At 31.8% G+C, this 13,753-nt stretch overlaps 1 protein-coding gene across 1 annotated transcript in view; it reads left to right on the top strand.

Annotated features, from left to right (window-relative positions):
- The window catches only part of LOC106067046 (WD repeat domain-containing protein 83-like), a 48,022-nt gene that overhangs the window by 4,821 nt on the left and 29,448 nt on the right, over window positions 1–13,753 (top strand). The gene's annotated exons all lie outside the window — the stretch shown is intronic.

The following is a 13,753-nucleotide window of genomic DNA, read 5'->3' as shown; positions in this document are numbered from 1 at the left end:
ATCTTAAATTGATATGTCCTAAAATTGTAACAGTAAATGCAGGGGCGGACTAGCTATATGGGCCGGTGGGGCCTCGTGAATGTCGCTATAGAAAGTATTGATTGTTTAAGATTTTATAGTATCCTGTGGTGAAAGGGGCCCCCTGAGCGTCGTGTTTAAAACAAAACAAAACTTCAACACAGTCGGGTAGCTAGGGATTAGGGGGCCCTGGGAGGAGGGGGGGGGGGCTTGATCTCTTTAGAGCCCCTGCATTTCGACATCATGACATAGGCTTAATGGCTTCATGTTCAATGTAAAAACAAATTTAGGACACTCATTTGGAGGCATCATCAAGTGGGGGATTTTATTTCTATAAATTAACATATATTATTTGATACTAATGATAATATAGATATTATAGATTAATAAATTAAAAAAAACAACAAAAAAACAACAACAACACGTCCTTATGAACAAGAAACATTTCAAAGACCTATATCCCAGCACTTTCTGTATGTTTGTGGATAAGACTGCAGCAAGCGTTTCTAAAGAAAGGGCAAGGTTAATGTAATAATTTTTTATTATTTTTTTAAATTTTTTTTTCTTTTTATCTTCCCTTCATTTGACACTTTTTGATTGCCTCCCTTGGGACCTGGAACATTACTTCCTATCGTCAAGCTGGCAATCATGTCTGGTAGAGTCAGAATACGGGGAGTCTCTGCTTGCGACAATTTCTCTGTGACTGACTTTTAGTCACAGGGGTCTATTAGAGTCGTACTGATAAAACTTTTTTAAAATATTTTTTTTATTAAATTTTTTTAAAAAAATTTTTAAATACCAACTGAAAAGTATTTATTTGACATATGACATGTAACGTGGCAATATCTTAGTTGCGTTAAATATAAATATAAGAATTGTGAACAACATGAAGCTAGGAGCAAGGTGTAAGAGCATTTTCTTACAAAACATAATTACAGAATCTATAAATTAGGCAAAATACTGGAATGATTGTCAAAATGTTAACAAACATGGCAGTACAGAGCAGAAAGCACTGTACTCAGTTCCACCTCCTCAAGGGTGACAAGAATGTAGATCTCCTTCACTACTTTTTGGGTATTTTTTCTGAGCCTTAATGTGAGAATACCATTGGAGTTCCTTGTTTATGAAACAATTGATGGATCAAAATATTTCAGTGGTTTGTTAATCCTTATAATCTCCCTTGGGATGAAGCACTGGGTGTCTTATTTCTCTTTATGCTTAGCATTAAATTGTATTCTTGGCGTTGTCTCAGTTTTCCCTTCATTTTTTCAAGTTTGTAGTTGTGTGAGTTCCATGAAAAAGGAATTCCTTGTCGGTGTTGTAAGACTCCGACTTCCGGTAACTGTGTGCTACTGATGTACTGCCTCTTATAGAAGAGGATTGTAAGCACTTGCGAGTTCGTTTGTTGGGTGCACTAGCGGTGGGAGACTTCATCAAGGTGACTTGGTTGTTGAAGATGTCTCAACTTTCCCCGTCGCAGAATGCTAGTTCCGGATTGTATAGGTAGATCTACGTAGACTGTATGAGTCAGAAGGGAAAGGCGTGTTCAGAACGTAGCCGTAGTGCTGTTTTTCTATTTTCTATACATTTACATGTTTCTTTGTAATGCTTAGGTGAAATCTTCTGTTTTAGTCACATTATTATATGCTAAAGAAAAGCACATCTATCTCCTTATATATATTTACACATTTTTCTTTGTAATTTTTTAATACAAAAAAAAAAAATATAGTCTTTAAATTTTTATACATTTCAATTTTCATTTAATTAATGTACATTTGACTTTTTTTTTTAATTTTATATTTTATTTAAAACTTTTCTATCCTACATTGTATAATCCTTCTATATATATGATGTACTTATATTCTATTTAGGATCCCGTTGTCATAAGTAGCTTTTAAATACATGTTCCATATAAGTATTCTATACTCTGCTAATAAAATCAAGTTCATATCTTTAAGTTTTTTAATTTTTGCTTTGAGTATTTTATTTAAAAACATTGCTAGACCTATGATTTTTTGTAATCGAAACATGCACATTTTTGTTCATAAAACTTCTATAGAGTTCTCTATGTCATTATATAACGAAAATACAAAATCAAAAATCATTTCTTCGAAGGGAGATAACTGTTGGAAAAAGGGGCAATGTATTCTTTTTTTTTTATAAGTGTTACTAAATTTAGAATTTGAAAGGACAACAATACTTCCAGTATTTAAAAGGATATTTTATTTATTTAATGATTTTTAAACTATATGAAATATTTTAGTTCATATAAAAATCAAAATTTCGATGCAATATTTGAAAAAAAGCATACAAAATGTGTAGAATTATCTTCTGAATGAGCTGTATTTCAAACTATGCATTATTAAGCTCTATGTTGACAAATAAATATGAACAGTATGGATGTGTGGTATATCATTGGTTAACAATGCCAAGAGTACAGAGTTCAACCCTCCATCATGTCACTTTTTTTTCTTGTTTTTTTTTTATATGAAGAACCTGTATTCAGATAAATTAAAAATAAAATTTTATGCTGTAACAATTTCAATAAACAAATTTCTCAACTCCTGTCATCAGCAGCTATCCTTAGCAGAAAATCTAGAAAGAGGCTAAAAACACCTCTTTCAAACCTTGCGATCTGTAGGGCAAATGATGTTAAGATCGGTTAAAAAAGTAAAGTTTCCCTTTCAGACCTTGTTGTCTATAGGGCAGATGATGTAAAGGTCATCTGTTTCTGTGTCCTACGGTTAACGAGGGTGTCATGTGGTCATCACAACGACCAACCGCCTTTACTTTTCCCAAACTAACGTTAGGTACCCATTAGAGCTGGGTGGACTCAGAGGCGTTAAAAATCCCAGTCCTCACCAGGATTCGGACCCCGGTTCGGTAGCCAAGCGCTTTACCGCTCAGCCACCGCGCCTCATTGTTAAGATCGGTACCCCGACAAAATAGCGCCGAAAAAAATAGCGCCGAACAAAATAGTATTATGTTTTTGAGCAATAATTTCGATTCGATGCTTACTGCTTAAATTGCAAAATTCAGTTTTGGTGTGAGTTCCTTTACCTGATATGCATTTTCTCTTATGAGATCTACATCGTGTGCAAACCTAAGATGGCAACTTTACCGCACGTTTATGTTGAATTTAAGAGCGAATCCTTCTAGAGTTTCTATTATGATTTGCTTTGAGAAAATATCATAATAAACTGAAGAGAGAATGCATTCTTGCAACACGAATACTAGGCAATTTTAAATTGGATCAATCTTAGATTAGTTGGAAAGTCTACATAGGTTGTTTTTTTTAAATCAGTAACACACATATTTGAACAACCTATAAAGAGGAAACTGTTATGTACGAATTGCCTTCCAAACAGATGTTATGAGTGTATGTTTAATTTTTTTTTTCAGTCTTTATTTTGAATGTATAAGAATAAATTATACTACGTTTTTAATATAGGCCTATGTCAAACTGCTCTTTTTTTAAATAAAAAAAAATAACGAATCAAACCAAAAAAAAAAAGGTAATGTAGCAGGATATTTGAAATATGCAGCGTGTATTGCCTGTACTTCACCACAATGTTTTCTACTTGTATAGCACACAAGATTAAAAACAAAATTGGTTTGTAACTGAAATGTACAATTTTCAAAGACTTTAACCTTTTTAAAATGTTGATAGAAATACAATTTTTCTTTTGTATATTTTTTTAAATATAGAAGCTTAAAATGTTTTAAATAATTGTAAGTCATTTTGACTATTTAATTAGAAAAATTATTTTTTTAAATCGAAACATGCACATTTTTGTTCATAAAACTTCTATAGAGTTCTCTATGTCATTATATAACGAAAATACAAAATCAAAAATCATTTCTTCGAAGGGAGATAACTGTTGGAAAAAGGGGCAATGTATTCTTTTTTTTTTTATAAGTGTTACTAAATTTAGAATTTGAAAGGACAACAATACTTCCAGTATTTAAAAGGATATTTTATTTATTTAATGATTTTTAAACTATATGAAATATTTTAGTTCATATAAAAATCAAAATTTCGATGCAATATTTGAAAAAAAGCATACAAAATGTGTAGAATTATCTTCTGAATGAGCTGTATTTCAAACTATGCATTATTAAGCTCTATGTTGACAAATAAATATGAACAGTATGGATGTGTGGTATATCATTGGTTAACAATGCCAAGAGTACAGAGTTCAACCCTTCATCATGTCACTTTTTTTTCTTGTTTTTTTTTTATATGAAGAACCTGTATTCAGATAAATTAAAAATAAAATTTTATGCTGTAACAATTTCAATAAACAAATTTCTCAACTCCTGTCATCAGCAGCTATCCTTAGCAGAAAATCTAGAAAGAGGCTAAAAACACCTCTTTCAAACCTTGCGATCTGTAGGGCAAATGATGTTAAGATCGGTTAAAAAAGTAAAGTTTCCCTTTCAGACCTTGTTGTCTATAGGGCAGATGATGTAAAGGTCATCTGTTTCTGTGTCCTACGGTTAACGAGGGTGTCATGTGGTCATCACAACGACCAACCGCCTTTACTTTTCCCAAACTAACGTTAGGTACCCATTAGAGCTGGGTGGACTCAGAGGCGTTAAAAATCCCAGTCCTCACCAGGATTCGGACCCCGGTTCGGTAGCCAAGCGCTTTACCGCTCAGCCACCGCGCCTCATTGTTAAGATCGGTACCCCGACAAAATAGCGCCGAAAAAAATAGCGCCGAACAAAATAGTATTATGTTTTTGAGCAATAATTTCGATTCGATGCTTACTGCTTAAATTGCAAAATTCAGTTTTGGTGTGAGTTCCTTTACCTGATATGCATTTTCTCTTATGAGATCTACATCGTGTGCAAACCTAAGATGGCAACTTTACCGCACGTTTATGTTGAATTTAAGAGCGAATCCTTCTAGAGTTTCTATTATGATTTGCTTTGAGAAAATATCATAATAAACTGAAGAGAGAATGCATTCTTGCAACACGAATACTAGGCAATTTTAAATTGGATCAATCTTAGATTAGTTGGAAAGTCTACATAGGTTGTTTTTTTTAAATCAGTAACACACATATTTGAACAACCTATAAAGAGGAAACTGTTATGTACGAATTGCCTTCCAAACAGATGTTATGAGTGTATGTTTAATTTTTTTTTTCAGTCTTTATTTTGAATGTATAAGAATAAATTATACTACGTTTTTAATATAGGCCTATGTCAAACTGCTCTTTTTTTAAATAAAAAAAAATAACGAATCAAACCAAAAAAAAAAGGTAATGTAGCAGGATATTTGAAATATGCAGCATGACTGGCCTGTACTTCACCACAATGTTTTCTACTTGTATAGCACACAAGATTAAAAACAAAATTGGTTTGTAACTGAAATGTACAATTTTCAAAGACTTTAACCTTTTTAAAATGGTAATAGAAATACAATTTTTCTTTTGTATATTTTTTTAAATATAGAAGCTTAAAATGTTTTAAATAATTGTAAGTCATTTTGACTATTTAATTAGAAAAATTATTTTTTTAAATCGAAACATGCACATTTTTGTTCATAAAACTTCTATAGAGTTCTCTATGTCATTATATAACGAAAATACAAAATCAAAAATCATTTCTTCGAAGGGAGATAACTGTTGGAAAAAGGGGCAATGTATTCTTTTTTTTTTATAAGTGTTACTAAATTTAGAATTTGAAAGGACAACAATACTTCCAGTATTTAAAAGGATATTTTATTTATTTAATGATTTTTAAACTATATGAAATATTTTAGTTCATATAAAAATCAAAATTTCGATGCAATATTTGAAAAAAAGCATACAAAATGTGTAGAATTATCTTCTGAATGAGCTGTATTTCAAACTATGCATTATTAAGCTCTATGTTGACAAATAAATATGAACAGTATGGATGTGTGGTATATCATTGGTTAACAATGCCAAGAGTACAGAGTTCAACCCTTCATCATGTCACTTTTTTTTCTTGTTTTTTTTTTATATGAAGAACCTGTATTCAGATAAATTAAAAATAAAATTTTATGCTGTAACAATTTCAATAAACAAATTTCTCAACTCCTGTCATCAGCAGCTATCCTTAGCAGAAAATCTAGAAAGAGGCTAAAAACACCTCTTTCAAACCTTGCGATCTGTAGGGCAAATGATGTTAAGATCGGTTAAAAAAGTAAAGTTTCCCTTTCAGACCTTGTTGTCTATAGGGCAGATGATGTAAAGGTCATCTGTTTCTGTGTCCTACGGTTAACGAGGGTGTCATGTGGTCATCACAACGACCAACCGCCTTTACTTTTCCCAAACTAACGTTAGGTACCCATTAGAGCTGGGTGGACTCAGAGGCGTTAAAAATCCCAGTCCTCACCAGGATTCGGACCCCGGTTCGGTAGCCAAGCGCTTTACCGCTCAGCCACCGCGCCTCATTGTTAAGATCGGTACCCCGACAAAATAGCGCCGAAAAAAATAGCGCCGAACAAAATAGTATTATGTTTTTGAGCAATAATTTCGATTCGATGCTTACTGCTTAAATTGCAAAATTCAGTTTTGGTGTGAGTTCCTTTACCTGATATGCATTTTCTCTTATGAGATCTACATCGTGTGCAAACCTAAGATGGCAACTTTACCGCACGTTTATGTTGAATTTAAGAGCGAATCCTTCTAGAGTTTCTATTATGATTTGCTTTGAGAAAATATCATAATAAACTGAAGAGAGAATGCATTCTTGCAACACGAATACTAGGCAATTTTAAATTGGATCAATCTTAGATTAGTTGGAAAGTCTACATAGGTTGTTTTTTTTAAATCAGTAACACACATATTTGAACAACCTATAAAGAGGAAACTGTTATGTACGAATTGCCTTCCAAACAGATGTTATGAGTGTATGTTTAATTTTTTTTTTTCAGTCTTTATTTTGAATGTATAAGAATAAATTATACTACGTTTTTAATATAGGCCTATGTCAAACTGCTCTTTTTTTAAATAAAAAAAAATAACGAATCAAACCAAAAAAAAAAAGGTAATGTAGCAGGATATTTGAAATATGCAGTATGACCGGCCTGTACTTCACCACAATGTTTTCTACTTGTATAGCACACAAGATTAAAAACAAAATTGGTTTGTAACTGAAATGTACAATTTTCAAAGACTTTAACCTTTTTAAAATGGTAATAGAAATACAATTTTTCTTTTGTATATTTTTTTAAATATAGAAGCTTAAAATGTTTTAAATAATTGTAAGTCATTTTGACTATTTAATTAGAAAAATTATTTTTTTAAATCGAAACATGCACATTTTTGTTCATAAAACTTCTATAGAGTTCTCTATGTCATTATATAACGAAAATACAAAATCAAAAATCATTTCTTCGAAGGGAGATAACTGTTGGAAAAAGGGGCAATGTATTCTTTTTTTTTTATAAGTGTTACTAAATTTAGAATTTGAAAGGACAACAATACTTCCAGTATTTAAAAGGATATTTTATTTATTTAATGATTTTTAAACTATATGAAATATTTTAGTTCATATAAAAATCAAAATTTCGATGCAATATTTGAAAAAAAGCATACAAAATGTGTAGAATTATCTTCTGAATGAGCTGTATTTCAAACTATGCATTATTAAGCTCTATGTTGACAAATAAATATGAACAGTATGGATGTGTGGTATATCATTGGTTAACAATGCCAAGAGTACAGAGTTCAACTCTCCATCATGTCACTTTTTTTTCTTGTTTTTTTTTTATATGAAGAACTTGTATTCAGATAAATTAAAAATAAAATTTTATGCTGTAACAATTTCAATAAACAAATTTCTCAACTCCTGTCATCAGCAGCTATCCTTAGCAGAAAATCTAGAAAGAGGCTAAAAACACCTCTTTCAGACCTTGCGATCTGTAGGGCAAATGATGTTAAGATCGGTTAAAAAAGTAAAGTTTCCCTTTCAGACCTTGTTGTCTATAGGGCAGATGATGTAAAGGTCATCTGTTTCTGTGTCCTACGGTTAACGAGGGTGTCATGTGGTCATCACAACGACCAACCGCCTTTACTTTTCCCAAACTAACGTTAGGTACCCATTAGAGCTGGGTGGACTCAGAGGCGTTAAAAATCCCAGTCCTCACCAGGATTCGGACCCCGGTTCGGTAGCCAAGCGCTTTACCGCTCAGCCACCGCGCCTCATTGTTAAGATCGGTACCCCGACAAAAAAGCGCCGAAAAAAATAGCGCCGAACAAAATAGTATTATGTTTTTGAGCAATAATTTCGATTCGATGCTTACTGCTTAAATTGCAAAATTCAGTTTTGGTGTGAGTTCCTTTACCTGATATGCATTTTCTCTTATGAGATCTACATCGTGTGCAAACCTAAGATGGCAACTTTACCGCACGTTTATGTTGAATTTAAGAGCGAATCCTTCTAGAGTTTCTATTATGATTTGCTTTGAGAAAATATCATAATAAACTGAAGAGAGAATGCATTCTTGCAACACGAATACTAGGCAATTTTAAATTGGATCAATCTTAGATTAGTTGGAAAGTCTACATAGGTTGTTTTTTTTAAATCAGTAACACACATATTTGAACAACCTATAAAGAGGAAACTGTTATGTACGAATTGCCTTCCAAACAGATGTTATGAGTGTATGTTTAATTTTTTTTTTTCAGTCTTTATTTTGAATGTATAAGAATAAATTATACTACGTTTTTAATATAGGCCTATGTCAAACTGCTCTTTTTTTAAATAAAAAAAAATAACGAATCAAACCAAAAAAAAAAAGGTAATGTAGCAGGATATTTGAAATATGCAGCATGACCGGCCTGTACTTCACCACAATGTTTTCTACTTGTATAGCACACAAGATTAAAAACAAAATTGGTTTGTAACTGAAATGTACAATTTTCAAAGACTTTAACCTTTTTAAAATGGTAATAGAAATACAATTTTTCTTTTGTATATTTTTTTAAATATAGAAGCTTAAAATGTTTTAAATAATTGTAAGTCATTTTGACTATTTAATTAGAAAAATTATTTTTTTAAATCGAAACATGCACATTTTTGTTCATAAAACTTCTATAGAGTTCTCTATGTCATTATATAACGAAAATACAAAATCAAAAATCATTTCTTCGAAGGGAGATAACTGTTGGAAAAAGGGGCAATGTATTCTTTTTTTTTTATAAGTGTTACTAAATTTAGAATTTGAAAGGACAACAATACTTCCAGTATTTAAAAGGATATTTTATTTATTTAATGATTTTTAAACTATATGAAATATTTTAGTTCATATAAAAATCAAAATTTCGATGCAATATTTGAAAAAAAGCATACAAAATGTGTAGAATTATCTTCTGAATGAGCTGTATTTCAAACTATGCATTATTAAGCTCTATGTTGACAAATAAATATGAACAGTATGGATGTGTGGTATATCATTGGTTAACAATGCCAAGAGTACAGAGTTCAACTCTCCATCATGTCACTTTTTTTTCTTGTTTTTTTTTTATATGAAGAACTTGTATTCAGATAAATTAAAAATAAAATTTTATGCTGTAACAATTTCAATAAACAAATTTCTCAACTCCTGTCATCAGCAGCTATCCTTAGCAGAAAATCTAGAAAGAGGCTAAAAACACCTCTTTCAGACCTTGCGATCTGTAGGGCAAATGATGTTAAGATCGGTTAAAAAAGTAAAGTTTCCCTTTCAGACCTTGTTGTCTATAGGGCAGATGATGTAAAGGTCATCTGTTTCTGTGTCCTACGGTTAACGAGGGTGTCATGTGGTCATCACAACGACCAACCGCCTTTACTTTTCCCAAACTAACGTTAGGTACCCATTAGAGCTGGGTGGACTCAGAGGCGTTAAAAATCCCAGTCCTCACCAGGATTCGGACCCCGGTTCGGTAGCCAAGCGCTTTACCGCTCAGCCACCGCGCCTCATTGTTAAGATCGGTACCCCGACAAAAAAGCGCCGTAAAAAATAGCGCCGAACAAAATAGTATTATGTTTTTGAGCAATAATTTCGATTCGATGCTTACTGCTTAAATTGCAAAATTCAGTTTTGGTGTGAGTTCCTTTACCTGATATGCATTTTCTCTTATGAGATCTACATCGTGTGCAAACCTAAGATGGCAACTTTACCGCACGTTTATGTTGAATTTAAGAGCGAATCCTTCTAGAGTTTCTATTATGATTTGCTTTGAGAAAATATCATAATAAACTGAAGAGAGAATGCATTCTTGCAACACGAATACTAGGCAATTTTAAATTGGATCAATCTTAGATTAGTTGGAAAGTCTACATAGGTTGTTTTTTTTAAATCAGTAACACACATATTTGAACAACCTATAAAGAGGAAACTGTTATGTACGAATTGCCTTCCAAACAGATGTTATGAGTGTATGTTTAATTTTTTTTTTTCAGTCTTTATTTTGAATGTATAAGAATAAATTATACTACGTTTTTAATATAGGCCTATGTCAAACTGCTCTTTTTTTAAATAAAAAAAAATAACGAATCAAACCAAAAAAAAAAAGGTAATGTAGCAGGATATTTGAAATATGCAGCATGACCGGCCTGTACTTCACCACAATGTTTTCTACTTGTATAGCACACAAGATTAAAAACAAAATTGGTTTGTAACTGAAATGTACAATTTTCAAAGACTTTAACCTTTTTAAAATGGTAATAGAAATACAATTTTTCTTTTGTATATTTTTTTAAATATAGAAGCTTAAAATGTTTTAAATAATTGTAAGTCATTTTGACTATTTAATTAGAAAAATTATTTTTTTAAATCGAAACATGCACATTTTTGTTCATAAAACTTCTATAGAGTTCTCTATGTCATTATATAACGAAAATACAAAATCAAAAATCATTTCTTCGAAGGGAGATAACTGTTGGAAAAAGGGGCAATGTATTCTTTTTTTTTTATAAGTGTTACTAAATTTAGAATTTGAAAGGACAACAATACTTCCAGTATTTAAAAGGATATTTTATTTATTTAATGATTTTTAAACTATATGAAATATTTTAGTTCATATAAAAATCAAAATTTCGATGCAATATTTGAAAAAAAGCATACAAAATGTGTAGAATTATCTTCTGAATGAGCTGTATTTCAAACTATGCATTATTAAGCTCTATGTTGACAAATAAATATGAACAGTATGGATGTGTGGTATATCATTGGTTAACAATGCCAAGAGTACAGAGTTCAACCCTTCATCATGTCACTTTTTTTTCTTGTTTTTTTTTTATATGAAGAACCTGTATTCAGATAAATTAAAAATAAAATTTTATGCTGTAACAATTTCAATAAACAAATTTCTCAACTCCTGTCATCAGCAGCTATCCTTAGCAGAAAATCTAGAAAGAGGCTAAAAACACCTCTTTCAAACCTTGCGATCTGTAGGGCAAATGATGTTAAGATCGGTTAAAAAAGTAAAGTTTCCCTTTCAGACCTTGTTGTCTATAGGGCAGATGATGTAAAGGTCATCTGTTTCTGTGTCCTACGGTTAACGAGGGTGTCATGTGGTCATCACAACGACCAACCGCCTTTACTTTTCCCAAACTAACGTTAGGTACCCATTAGAGCTGGGTGGACTCAGAGGCGTTAAAAATCCCAGTCCTCACCAGGATTCGGACCCCGGTTCGGTAGCCAAGCGCTTTACCGCTCAGCCACCGCGCCTCATTGTTAAGATCGGTACCCCGACAAAATAGCGCCGAAAAAAATAGCGCCGAACAAAATAGTATTATGTTTTTGAGCAATAATTTCGATTCGATGCTTACTGCTTAAATTGCAAAATTCAGTTTTGGTGTGAGTTCCTTTACCTGATATGCATTTTCTCTTATGAGATCTACATCGTGTGCAAACCTAAGATGGCAACTTTACCGCACGTTTATGTTGAATTTAAGAGCGAATCCTTCTAGAGTTTCTATTATGATTTGCTTTGAGAAAATATCATAATAAACTGAAGAGAGAATGCATTCTTGCAACACGAATACTAGGCAATTTTAAATTGGATCAATCTTAGATTAGTTGGAAAGTCTACATAGGTTGTTTTTTTTAAATCAGTAACACACATATTTGAACAACATATAAAGAGGAAACTGTTATGTACGAATTGCCTTCCAAACAGATGTTATGAGTGTATGTTTAATTTTTTTTTTTCAGTCTTTATTTTGAATGTATAAGAATAAATTATACTACGTTTTTAATATAGGCCTATGTCAAACTGCTCTTTTTTTAAATAAAAAAAAATAACGAATCAAACCAAAAAAAAAAAGGTAATGTAGCAGGATATTTGAAATATGCAGCATATCCGGCCTGTACTTCAACACAATGTTTTCTACTTGTATAGCACACAAGATTAAAAACAAAATTGGTTTGTAACTGAAATGTACAATTTTCAAAGACTTTAACCTTTTTAAAATGGTAATAGAAATACAATTTTTCTTTTGTATATTTTTTTAAATATAGAAGCTTAAAATGTTTTAAATAATTGTAAGTCATTTTGACTATTTAATTAGAAAAATTATTTTTTTAAATCGAAACATGCACATTTTTGTTCATAAAACTTCTATAGAGTTCTCTATGTCATTATATAACGAAAATACAAAATCAAAAATCATTTCTTCGAAGGGAGATAACTGTTGGAAAAAGGGGCAATGTATTCTTTTTTTTTTTATAAGTGTTACTAAATTTAGAATTTGAAAGGACAACAATACTTCCAGTATTTAAAAGGATATTTTATTTATTTAATGATTTTTAAACTATATGAAATATTTTAGTTCATATAAAAATCAAAATTTCGATGCAATATTTGAAAAAAAGCATACAAAATGTGTAGAATTATCTTCTGAATGAGCTGTATTTCAAACTATGCATTATTAAGCTCTATGTTGACAAATAAATATGAACAGTATGGATGTGTGGTATATCATTGGTTAACAATGCCAAGAGTACAGAGTTCAACCCTTCATCATGTCACTTTTTTTTCTTGTTTTTTTTTTATATGAAGAACCTGTATTCAGATAAATTAAAAATAAAATTTTATGCTGTAACAATTTCAATAAACAAATTTCTCAACTCCTGTCATCAGCAGCTATCCTTAGCAGAAAATCTAGAAAGAGGCTAAAAACACCTCTTTCAAACCTTGCGATCTGTAGGGCAAATGATGTTAAGATCGGTTAAAAAAGTAAAGTTTCCCTTTCAGACCTTGTTGTCTATAGGGCAGATGATGTAAAGGTCATCTGTTTCTGTGTCCTACGGTTAACGAGGGTGTCATGTGGTCATCACAACGACCAACCGCCTTTACTTTTCCCAAACTAACGTTAGGTACCCATTAGAGCTGGGTGGACTCAGAGGCGTTAAAAATCCCAGTCCTCACCAGGATTCGGACCCCGGTTCGGTAGCCAAGCGCTTTACCGCTCAGCCACCGCGCCTCATTGTTAAGATCGGTACCCCGACAAAATAGCGCCGAACAAAATAGCGCCGAACAAAATAGTATTATGTTTTTGAGCAATAATTTCGATTCGATGCTTACTGCTTAAATTGCAAAATTCAGTTTTGGTGTGAGTTCCTTTACCTGATATGCATTTTCTCTTATGAGATCTACATCGTGTGCAAACCTAAGATGGCAACTTTACCGCACGTTTATGTTGAATTTAAGAGCGAATCCTTCTAGAGTTTCTATTATGATTTGCTTTGAGAAAATATCATAATAAA

Source organism: Biomphalaria glabrata, chromosome 5 (genome assembly GCF_947242115.1).
Source record: "Biomphalaria glabrata chromosome 5, xgBioGlab47.1, whole genome shotgun sequence".
Taxonomy (NCBI): Eukaryota; Metazoa; Mollusca; class Gastropoda; family Planorbidae; genus Biomphalaria; species Biomphalaria glabrata.
This window is presented reverse-complemented; position numbering and strand designations above follow the sequence as displayed.